This window comes from Camelina sativa, chromosome 11 (genome assembly GCF_000633955.1).
Source record: "Camelina sativa cultivar DH55 chromosome 11, Cs, whole genome shotgun sequence".
NCBI classification, from domain to species: Eukaryota; Viridiplantae; Streptophyta; class Magnoliopsida; order Brassicales; family Brassicaceae; genus Camelina; species Camelina sativa.
Window position 1 is genome coordinate 19,701,377 of NC_025695.1, and position 12,867 is coordinate 19,714,243.

The window sequence follows — 12,867 nt, forward strand, 5'->3', positions numbered from 1 at the left end:
ACTTTACAATTCTACATAACATCGATTTCTAATTGGATAAAGGAAGCATTAATCATCTAATTCTTTTCATGAAATGAATATAACTCTATTTATTAGATTACCTTTGATATATATGTGATCAATTTAATTATAGCACTATAAAAAAAAATTAGATAATTATGAAGAATTGATTTTATAAATCTGTAAATCATCATTTCATAACGTCGAACTGCGACAAACAAATAAGATATTTTTTTTGCTAAGAAGCTCTCACTTGTTACATAATTGAAGAAAACGAACAATAACCGGATAAGACTTATAGATGATATATATCATGAAAATATCTCGAAAATCCAACGATGGACCTTCGGAAGTGAATTAACATACATTTGCGATTAGGATATATAAGGTTACAGTTTTGAAATGATACTAGGTTTTCACAACTAAATTATAAATTATTGTATTTTAAATAATAATTTTTAATTTATTTAGCTTTTAAATTCTCAATTAATTAACTTTTATCTAATTAATTTATAATTTTGTTTAGAATGTTTTTTATTCTTAAAACGTTTTATACAGTTTATAACCTAATTACATTAAATTTATTATTAGATAGAATATAAAATTTTAAAACACTTAGTTTTGTTTTCTATAAATAAACAGAAGTATATGCATATATGGTATGTTAGTGTATATTTTTATGTATATACAATTTTTTTTTGAAATATTAAGAATGTGTTGTAGTATGTGTAATATTTTGTAATTCATATATTAAATAATTTATAAGTTAATTTTCTAAATTATGACTAGAAATCTATTGTATATTAAATAAACTAATAGTTTTAATGTTGGTTCTATAGTCCAAACCCGCTATGCTAGGCGGATCACGCAACATTGTTCAAAGATTTTTAATCCGCAAAAACTTATCATCTGAAACCTGTGAAAGTAAAATATAGTATGTGAGGCTAAAAGTCAGTTTTTTATCAAATCAGTTTTTCAAAATTAAAAAAAACAATAGCTCTTCACTCACCTCCTTATAAAATAAAGAAATAAAATATGTATACATTTACAATTATGTTTGTTACCTTTTAAAATACTTAGTTTCTATAAAAAAATTTGAATAAAAGTAGAGTTAATTTGTTTATTAAATTAATTATTTAATATCAATGACATGCATGTAAAGAAATGCCAACTTCAGGATTTATTTTATAAATGTCTCAAAAAATGTATATATAAATGGTAATCTTTGGGCACTTTTAACAATCCGTTACATTTTAATTAAGTCTCGGTTTCAATAATTATCACATCTATCTATTCTTTAAATATGTTTACATATACATTTTATTATGCTTTAGGATCAAATCCTAACAAAGTTACACACACCTGAAGCCTGCTCATCCAAATCCCTTAAAATCAAGTTAAATTTTTTTTTTGCTTGATATGATTTATATTTACATAACGTGGAGGCTTTATTCATATAATTTGAGCCAAACAGTTGATTGATTGTGATGTAATGTTTTTAAAAATATTGAATACAATATATCTTACAACAGTTGATTGATTGTGATGTAAATCCTACCACATACATAGCACTTTGTTTTTCACAATATTCCATTAAAAATTGGAATAGTATATTGGAAGTGGAAGTCACAACTCACAAGACTCACAACCAAACAAAATAATATACTTAAATCTATTATTTTGTTGTCTAATGATAATGCATTAAAAATGTATATATTTTAGCTTGATCATATTACATGATTCATGTAAATCTTAATTGATGTGACATTACTATATGTTGAGAATCGCAGACCTCGATTCACCTCTGTAGTGAATCGCATATCGCGACTCTTTCCCTACTCCTCTCCTACTTCACAGATCAATATGCATAACATAAACATAACACAGAGATTTAACGAGTTCTCCTCATGCAGAGGGTACATCTCGTGTGGGAACCTTCTCCCACAAACATCCACTATCAATCAACCAAGGTTTACACTAGTGTTTCATATACAAGCTTAGAGAGCTAACAACTACAAAGAAACCTGAAGAAGAAAACACATAGTAGATCTAGCTTTTCTTCTTCCCCTCTCTCTGTTTCTGGTTCAGCTCTCACCTCCATATATAACCTTAAAACACCTCCAGAACCCCAAAGAAGCAGCTTCACCTTCGTCTCTCATAAGAGTGTCCTGAAGACACCTTAAACCTAGACAAGGTTATGCCCGGCTCTCAGCCCTTCGACCCCAGCCAAGCTTCTGCTCCTTTATCATGGTTCTGCGCACAGCTTCAAGCTCCATGGACGACGCCCTGCGCATGCTCTCTGCACTGCGTCCTGCATCTCGGCATCTGCCTTGCACAGCGCCCTGCGCTGTGCCCTACAACCGCCAGCAAGGTACCACCAGCTTCTTATGTGTCTGCGTTAGCACATGTATTGTTTCTTCAACCCTTGTTTCCCTTATATAGTGAAACCCTAGAGCTTATGTCAATCTACCCTTGCAAACTACACAACCCTAATCATGTATGGGCTACACACCAATATAGGTCCTACTAATGGTTCAGACCAAATAAGCCCATATGAAGCAAACATTTACAACACTATATAAAAATTGAAACGCACTAATAGACTATCTTTTGCTAAAGTATTGATAATTCAAGTAGGCACTCTCATTCTCTCAATGTAAGGAAAATTTTCTTAACTTGACTAGAATTTTTCTCAAAATTTTGCTAAAGTATTGATAATTCAAGTAGGCACTCTCATTCTCTCAATGTAAGGAATATTTTCTTAACTTGACTACAATTTTTCTCAAAATTTGTAGGTGCATTAATAAATGGGTGAATTTGTATGATAACCAAAATAAAAAAGGTTAGGTAGAAAATAACCAACTAATAAAGAAAATTAGGTGAATAACCATTGGTCATTGGAAAATTACCAAAAGGGCAATTTTGGTGGTGATGGAGTAGGGGTGGCTGGTGGTAGTCCGGCGAAGCTGGTCCGAAGAAGGTCGTCTGGCAGAGGTGGTCCGACGATGGTGGTCAGGCGGCGGTGGTCCGGCAATGGTGGTCCGGCGGAAGTGGTCCGACAGAGGTGGTCCAGCAGTGGTAGTCCAGCGGAGGTGGTCCCTCACTGGAATACCTCATGACCACACAAGGATCATCAACATGCCACAAGGGCCGCCACTAATGCCAACAAATGTCCTAAACAGGACCGCCATAAAGGCCGAATGTCTAAACAAACTGCCACCAAAACTAAACAAATATCCTAAACATGACCGCCATAAAGGCCAAACAATTGTCCTAACAAGGACCGCCACCAAGGCCACACATCCAGAAGGAGCGTCACGAAGAACACTCATCCCGAAGGACTGTCACAAAGACCACTTCTCCCGAAGGGCCGTAACAAAGGCCACTTGACCCAAAAGACAGTCACGGAGACCACACATCCCGAAAGATCGCCTAAACAGGCTACCCGTCCCGAATGAACGTCACAAAGACCATACATCCCGAAGGACCACCTAAACATGCAACACTGGCTAAACAGCCTGCCACAAAAGCCACACAACTGGCTAAACATCCCACCACAAAGGCCACACATTGTCTCGCAAGACTGCCACACACGGGTCACAATGACTCAAAAGTCTGCCACAAAGAACACAAAAGCCCCACCAAGGCTCACAACCACTTAAAATGGACAAATTCTAACTCCCATAAAATTTTTCATTTTTAGCACTTTTCATTTCTGAAAACTTTCCACATTAAGAAACTTCTACTTCAGGAAAATTTCCTCTTTTAACCCAGCTTCGCGGAAACTTGTAATCCGAACACCAGCTCATCTTGGTACTTAGTCGTACAACCAACCACCCCTAAGCGACCTAGTAACAAGAAAGATGGACTGGAATACTCCATTCCCGCTCCAGCCACGAACTACAGCTGGGACTAGGCTAGACAAGCTCAAGTCACGGCCTGCTTCTCAAACCATTTCTTTAATCTTGCCTTCATCCTCGCCTCTGGCTCCCAAGTCTGCTCCTCAACACCATCACAGTCCCATAGGACTCTCATCAAAGGAATCTTCTTCTTCTGAAATTCCTTGACTTTCCTCTCGAGAACCCTCACTGGTCTCGTCTCCAAAGTCATGTTATGCCACCGGTCCCACTTGCTCAATCACCCTGAATGGACTCATATACCTTGGACTCAACTTAGTCTCAGTGAATGACCTGTTCAGACCCTGCAACATGTCCATCTTAAGATACATACTGGCTCCCACCTAAAACTCAAGATCTTTCCTCCTCTTATCGGTATAACTCCTTTGTTGATCCTAAGCTTCCTTCATGTTCAGCTTCAAAACCCGAATCTTCTCTGAGGTCTCCTGAACAAAACTCGCACCATATATGCTCCTCTCCCCCATCTGAGTCCAGCACAATGGTGTACGACATGACCTCCCATACAATGCCTCATAAGGAGCCATCCTGTTAGCCTTTCCAAGCCCAAGCCAACTCCCCTATTAGTATGATATTGTCCGCTTTGGGCCCAGGTGGCAAAGCCCGCACGAATTTCTTATTGGGCTCCTTCCCAAAAGGCCTCATACTAATTGGAGTTGGTCTTGGCTTATATTTTAGAAACTTATTTTCTAATCTTCAGATGTGGGACATTGTTTGTATCCCAACAAAGCTCCCCTCAAACCATGTACCAGATCCTATGGCCTCCCCTTCAGCGAAACCTAGGTACCTAGGCTCCGGTACCCCTTTCTTCCTGAAGTATTCTTGAGGCACCCTTAATCATGTCATCTTTTTGAGAGATCCTCCCACACCGAATACAGAGCCCACACCCACTCCCCTAGGTCCACTTTTTGACCTAGGTTCTGATACCAATTGTTGGGCTTTCCAAGCCCAAGCAAAATCCCCTATTAGTATTATATTATCCGCTTTGGGCCCAGGTGGCAAAGTCCGCACAAATTTCTTATTGGGCTCCTTCCCAAAAGGCCTCATACTAATTGGAGTTGGTCTTGGCTTATATATTAGAAACTTATTTTCTATTCTTCAGATGTGGGATATTGTTTATATCCCAACACATCCCAATACTCGCCTGGTAGCTGATGTTGTAAGAAAACTCTACCAAGCTCAGGTGGTCCGCCCAATGGTCACCCTAATCCAACACACACATCCTCAGCAAATCCTCCAGCGTCTGGATCGTCCTCTTTGAGTGCCCATCTGTCTAGGGATGATAAGTTGTACTCAAATGCACCTTAGTGCCCATCTCTGCCTGAAATGCCTTCTAGAACACCGAAGTGAACTTGGAATCTTTATCAGACACTTTACTCGATGGCACCCCGTGAAACCTGACTATCTTCTTCACATACTTTTTAGCCAAGACCGCTGCCCCATCGGTCTTCTTGATGGCCAGAAAATGTGCTGACTTAGTCAAACGGTCCACAATGACCCAAATTGCATCATAGGTCCGAGACACTGGCAATCCTACCACGAAGTCTACCGTGATCATATCCACTTCCACTTTGGAATGGGGAGACTCTTCAGCACTCAGCCCGAAACCTGATGCTTAGCCTTCACTAGTTGGCAAACATCGCACCTCGCGACCCAACTAGCTACATCTTTCTTCATCCCGACCCTGTGATAGTACCGTTTGAGGCCACGCTACATCTAAGTCGCTCTTGGATGAATAGAAAACATGATCGCATGCACCTTCCTCAAGATCTCCTGCTTCAACTCCTCATCTTCGGGCACACAAATCGGACCGTGCACAAGTATGGTACCGTTGGCAGAGACCTGATACTCACTATCAACAGATCTAGAGGCATTCATCTGCACTCTGCTCAGAAGATCTCCTGAGCCACCCGCACTCTGCTCAAAAGATCTTCCCTGAGAGATAGGACACAACCTCAACACACTAATCTCTCCCACCAAAGTCTCCATGTCCTGCTCCTAGCTGAAGCCGCCCGCTTCTGACTCATAGCATCTGCCACCAAGTTAGCCTTACCAGGCTGTTAGGCTATCTCCAGATCATAATCCGCCACTTGCTCCATCAATCGCCTCTGCTTCAAATTCAGCTCAGGCTGAGTGAATATATACTTCAGCCTCTTATGATCTAAAAACACCTGCACTTTTTCACGATAAAGATAAGATCTCCAAATCTTCAGGGCAAAAACTACAGCAGCCATCTCCAAATCATAAGTAGGATAATTGTCCTCATGCTTCCGCAACTGCCGTGAAGCATAGGCAACCACCTTCCCATGCTGAATCTGTATTAACCACATAGGGCTCTCCCTGTTCTGGCAATGCTAACACTTGCGTAGTAGTAGTCAGCATCTCCTTCAGGCTTGCAAAACCATCCTCACACTCCTGTGACCAAACAAAAAGAACATTATTTCCTGTCAACTTAGTCATCGGTCATGCTCTGCTCACAAACCCCTGCACAAACCTCCTGTAATAACCTGCTAACCCGAGAAAACTCCTGATCTCTGAGGCATTCTGCGGTCTAGGCCAATCCCTGATGGCATGAATCTTCTCATGATCTACAGAAACTCCTCCTGCAGACGCAATGTGACCCAAAAAACTAATCTCCTGCTGCCAGAAAATACACTTGCTCAACTTAGCATACAACTTCTTCTCCCGCAACTTCTCCAAAACTGCAGTCAGATGCACAACATGCTCCTCAGGACTCGTAGAATATACCAGGATGTCGTCGATGAAAATTACGACAAACACATCCAGAAACTCCTGGAACACGCTGTTCATCAATCTCATAAATGTTACTAGCGCATTAGTCAACCTGGAAAGCATCACCACGAACTCATAATGTCCATACCTCGTCCTGAATGCAGTTTTCCTCACATCTGCCTTATCTATCAGAATCTGATGATAACCTGACGCCAGATCAATTTTGGAGAACCAAGTAGCACCTCTCCACTGATCCAACAACTCATCGATCCTGGGAAGAGGGTACTTGTTCTTCACAGTGACCCGGTTTAGACCCTATAATCAATACAAAAGCAGAAACTTTGGTCCTTCTTTTTAACGAACTACACCGGCGTTCTCCACGGTGACACATTAGGACGGATGAATCCCTTGCCCAAAAGATTCTCCAGCTGCTTCTTCAGCTTTGTCATCTCTCCTGGAGTCATTCTGTAAGGCGCCTTGGATAACAGTGTCGCCCCCGGTTCCAGCTCAATCGTGAAAGGATCAGACCAAGAAGGTGGTAACCTCTTTAATAACTGTAACACATCCTCAAACTCCTCCACAACATAAATACCGCTAACCGTAGACTACCCTACTGACTCTGGCATCGATATAGTAACCAAATAAGCCTCACATCCCTTCTCAATCATCTTCCCAGCCTGCAAGGCCGAGATCACGAGACTCCCCGAAGTCGGTCTCACTCCCTCAAATACCAACTTCCCTTATAGATGCTCAAACTCCACTCTACCCCGATGACAATCAAGGTGAACAATATGACGATGTAACCAATCCATCCCTAGGAACATCATACAACTCCACTAGGCCTCATAAGCAAATCCGCTGGCCACGACTCCCCTACGATCTGAATATCAACTACTCCTGTCCATCCAAGGACTCTCAGAAACTTGCCTCTCGCAACTCTGAAAACTCCCGCTCTCTCTCCAGGATCTCCTCTGATATTAGCGCTCTTCGCGCACTCCAGAGTAATGAAGCTATGGATAGGTACAAAATCGAACATAATGTGGGACCTAAACCGGTCTGCCAACAAGGTCCCTACATAAACCTCATGTGCTCAGAACCTAACACTTTATCACAGACAAAACATAAAATCTGAACCTACTGAAATTCACAAAGTCTGGATACCAGAAATTATACTTGTGATCGCCCCGACATTGGTTCCACCAGTTTTCATTGTCGTGCACATCCGCAGCGCCTGCTTCGTGCCACTTGCTGCACTCCCGACTGCACTCCAAGCTGCACCGCTGCTACCGCCATCTGCTGTAACTTGGGACACTAGGGCTTGATATACCCAGACTCCCTACAGTGATAGCAAACTCAAACCGCTGTCTGAGCTGCCGGCGTGGAACTCCTCTAGGGACAGCTAGCTACCTTGTGGTCCACTCTGCCTCTGCGTAGCCTCCTATTTCCTCTTGGTTCCCTGTGCAGGCTTGCCGCCCTTGCCGGAACCTCCAGGATGCTGAACCTTCCTAGGCTGAACTGCTAGACTAACCGTCACTGCCTGTGCCTGAATGTCCTCCTAAATCTCTGCCGCAGTCTCAATTAGTTCTGCCCGCATAGCATAGCTCCGCCCTTTACGGTTGTGACACCTCGGTTTTAGAGACTTGCGTAGAGGGTTTAAAAGAATTGATTTGGCCACCTATGTCACCAAAGTGTACTTATATTTTCGGCCAAGTGTCCTGAGAGAACTTCACAGTTAAGCTTGCTTATACTGGAGTAGTTTCAGGATGGGAGACTTTCCAGGAAGTGACTGTCGGAACTGTGCGAGTGCGAACAAAACACAGAGAAAGATCATGTGGTGATTTGTAGGGACGGTAACAAGTCTTTAAAGCTCTCTGGACGTAGCAAACCGACCGTCGATATGGATGGGCTCACGTACCTAGTCAAAGGACGTGAGGTCCATTAAGAAAAGTGGGCCCATGGACAAAGAGTGGACATGGAGCCCACTAAGAGGTGGCGGTCAGGGCGTTACAAGTGGTATTAGAGCCGAACCCAGACGAGTGTGGAGTCGAGTGGACTCACACCGTCGGGGTGACGGTCTTGGTGCACAATGTGGATGTTGCGATCTATTAATGGGGGTGAATTGTGACATCCTAGTTTCAGAGTGATTGTGCAAGTGAGGACAAAACACAGGGAAAGATCATGTGGTGATTTTTAGGGAGGGTAACAAGTCTTTAAAGCCTCCCGAACTTAGCAAACCGACCGTTAGATATGGATTGATCCATGGACTGGGAGTGGACATGGGGCCCACTAAGAGGTGGCAGTCGGGCGTTACAACAATGGACCCTCAAATCGTCACAAAGGGCCCTCACAAATATCCTGACTTGAGCCACCTCAGACTCCATCGGCCGACCTCCATACATCAGAAGTCGACTGAACTCCACGTCCAGTTCCCGCACCTCCAACTGGTCTAGTACTTCACGGGGAAAGTACTTGCGGTTGAACTCCTTCACAAAGTCAACCCAAGTCATCTCCCTCTGTACCCTCCTGGCAGCCACTGATCTCCACCACAAGTGAGCATCACCAATCAGGTAGTGGACCCATATGTCCACCCAAAACTCTTGATGACATCTGAGAGACTGTAAGTTACGTTTCACTCTCGCTATCCATGCATCTGCTGTGGTAGGGTCAGAACTACCCAAAAACCGCTCAGTACCAATGTTGCCCATCTCCCTCTGCATACTGACATAATGAGAATGAGCTACTACATCCGCAGCCACTAGCTGCTGCACTTCCGCCGCCATTAGCGGTACTACCTGAGCCTAAGCCGGTACCACTCCCGTCAACCGCGCCAACAGCTGTGTCAATAAGCCCGCCAGGTCAACACCTCCTCTAGGAGCTCCACCTGCTGGGACTCTCGCACCCGGAACCCTAGCATAACTGGCCAACCCAGCACCGAGACCGCCCACACCGACTCTCTGTGAATACGGTCCTTTCGGTACCTCCACCGGCCACACTCATGGACCCCTCCTAGAAGCCCTGCGACTCGCAAACACCCTCAGCTGTCACACTCTGGTCCATGGTATCACTAACTGCTAGGCCCCTGCCCTTACCACGACTACGTCCGCGTCCATGACCACGACCAGCAACAACACCCTCTCTAACTATCTTTGCACTACCATGAATAGAAGGCTAAGCAAACAATCTCAACCAAAAAAAAAAACATAACTCACCGTGGAATCACACTTTAGGCTCGAAGGGGATGTTCTAGGACTCCATGCCACACACAATTAACTAACTCACGTAATCAATCAAAGCATGCAATCCTAACATCAACAACAGAAACCTAGTGAACTCGAACCTAAAACCGTAAGGGCTCTGATACCAAACCTGAAACGATCCGACCCGTTTTTTTTTAAAAGATATAATATTACTAATTCAACTAGTGGCCCAGCCGCCTAACCAAAATCAAACAAATATCATTAAACCAATAACCAATAGATAATAAACCAATAATTCAACAACAATAACAAACCACCATTAGAATCATAAAACATCAAACCAACAACCTAGCAATGTTCTAATAACCCAACTCTAACAACCTAACAAAAGTCACACCACATCAATGAGCCATTAGAACATCTCCCTCTTCATCGCCTTGATTCCAATATCACACTTTGCCTTTACCTGCACCATAACAAATATGAGATGTGTGAGTATTTTATAAACACTCAGTGAGACAATCCTCCCATCTACTAGTCTATACACATAAGTAATTGAGATATCTCTAACCATCAAACAACAATCAACAAACAAACCAAGAACTGCATCGACCGACACCAACCAATGTATTGACAGATACCAACTGGGATTGCATCGACTGATGCAAGGTTCACCTGCATCGACTGACACCAACACTGCGTCGGTCGATGCATGCTTGACATTTCACGAAATCCCTAATTGCATTGATCGACGCTTCCACATGGCATCGACCGATGCTCCTAGATCAAATTGCGTTGTCCTCGCATGGCATCGACCTACAGACAAAGTGCATCGATCAACACACATGTCGAGCATCATCTTCCCCAAAGCTCCTCGCCGGATCTAAATCCCTAAACCACCAAAACACAATTCAATGCCACAAAGAAGCCTCTCAAAGCCTCAAGTGACACATGAACTCTCTAACAAGCTAAGGGAATCAACCACATAACATATAAACACGAAAATCAGAGAAATCTCAAGCTTAGATAACCCATGGTCCTGCACTCACCTTTGTTAAAGAAGATTCTGACTCTACACGATTAAGAACTTCACGATCCTAGCTTCAAATCTCTCAAGAACAGCTATAAATCTCCCAAAAAATCATCAAACGATAAAGAACTTCTTTTCTCTCTTTCTTTTTTTTTCAAAAGCGGCTAAACTCCACTAATGACGACACAAACTCGACTTAAGAGTTTTCTCTAACCCAAAATACAATGTTAAATTTAATTTGTTTCACGACATACCGGTCTTGCATCGATCTGATACGCCCAAAATTCGAGGATCACTCAGCCGGACTAAAAAGGATAGAAACTCGCCAAGGTGCAAGGTGCAACAAGGGAGATTTGATGGATTGAGGGGTCGCACAGCAGTTGCGAAAGGCAACTGATATTCCCAACTCCAATCACTGCTAGATATGACACACTAGTCCAGCAAAAGGAGGTTGTTGCTTAGATATTACACACCAAGAAACAAAGAAATTTTCTAGACAAAGAACAAAGAGATAAACTCATAAAATGAAAAGGAAAATTGATTGATGATTCTCAATTGAGATTACATGAGTTTATATAGAGATAGAAAACTTGGTCACAAAGCCAAATATTATTCTTGAAACTAAAACACAATAAAGATAGATAGTTTAATGAAGATTCAACTCTTGAACTTTGTCTTCCCAAGGTGAGTTGAACTCAATTTTCGTCACTCCTCTTTGACCACAAAACAAAGTGATTATTTTGGGCTTTCTTGGACTTGAATTAGGCTCAAAGTGGGCTGACTTGATAGGTATCATCTCCAATAGTTCTTCCCATGCTCTCTTTGGCCATAAGCTCTTGAATAAGCCCATTTAGTGCATTTCTTAGCCTCTTAGCCCTTCAGGTACAAGCAATGATTCCTCCGTTACAAGCTCCTCGGGTTCAAGCTCAGCTACAAGTTCCTCGAGTTCAAGCTCAGCTAAAAGCTCCTCCTCCCTAGCTCCATCCATGATCACATCATCCTCCTCCTCTTGAAAAGGATTTGACCGAAAATCTGGATCAACTGCCACAAATGGAGCCAAATCAGCAACATTAAAAGTTGAACTCACTTTGTACTTACCTTGCAAGTCGAGTTTGTAAGCATTGTCACTGATTTTTGTCAAGACTTTGAATGGACCATCGACCCGTGGCATTAGCTTAGACTCTCTTTCTGCTGGGAAAAGTTCCTTTCTCAAGTGTATCCACACTAGATCTCCCTCTTTAAACACCAATTGACGTCTTCCTTTGTTTGCTTGCTTCTCATATTGCTTTGTCTTTGCTTCAATATTGAGTCGGGCTTTCTCATGAATCTGCTTAACAAGTTCAGCTTTCTTTTTCCCATCTATACTAACTCTTTCACTCAAAGGCAAAGGGATTAGATCCAAAGGCGTTAGAGGATTGAAACCATAGACAATTTGGAAAGGATAATACTTAGTAGCAGAATGAACTGAATGGTTATATGCAAACTCAACATGAGGCAAACATTCTTCCCAAGATTTGTTGTTCTTTTTAATGATAGCACGCAAAAGTGTAGACAAAGTTCTATTCACTACCTTGGTTTGTCCGTCAGTTTGAGGATGGCAAGTAGTTGAAAACAACAGCTTAGTTCCTAACTTAGACCACAAAGTTTTCCAGAAGTAGCTTAAGAACTTAGTATCTCTATCAGAAACAATAGTTCTAGGCATGCCATGCAATCGCACAATTTCTCTAAAGAACAATTCAGCAACGTTTGTAACATCATCAGTTTTGTGACATGGGATGAAGTGTGCCATCTTAGAAAACCTATCAACAACCAAAAATTCAGAATCTCTACCTTTCTTGGTTCTAGGTAATCCTAACACAAAGTCCATTGACAGATCAGTCCAAGGTTCAGTGNATCACTGCTAGATATGACACACTAGTCCAGCAAAAGGAGGTTGTTGCTTAGATATTACACACCAAGAAACAAAGAAATGTTCTAGACAAAGAACAAAGAG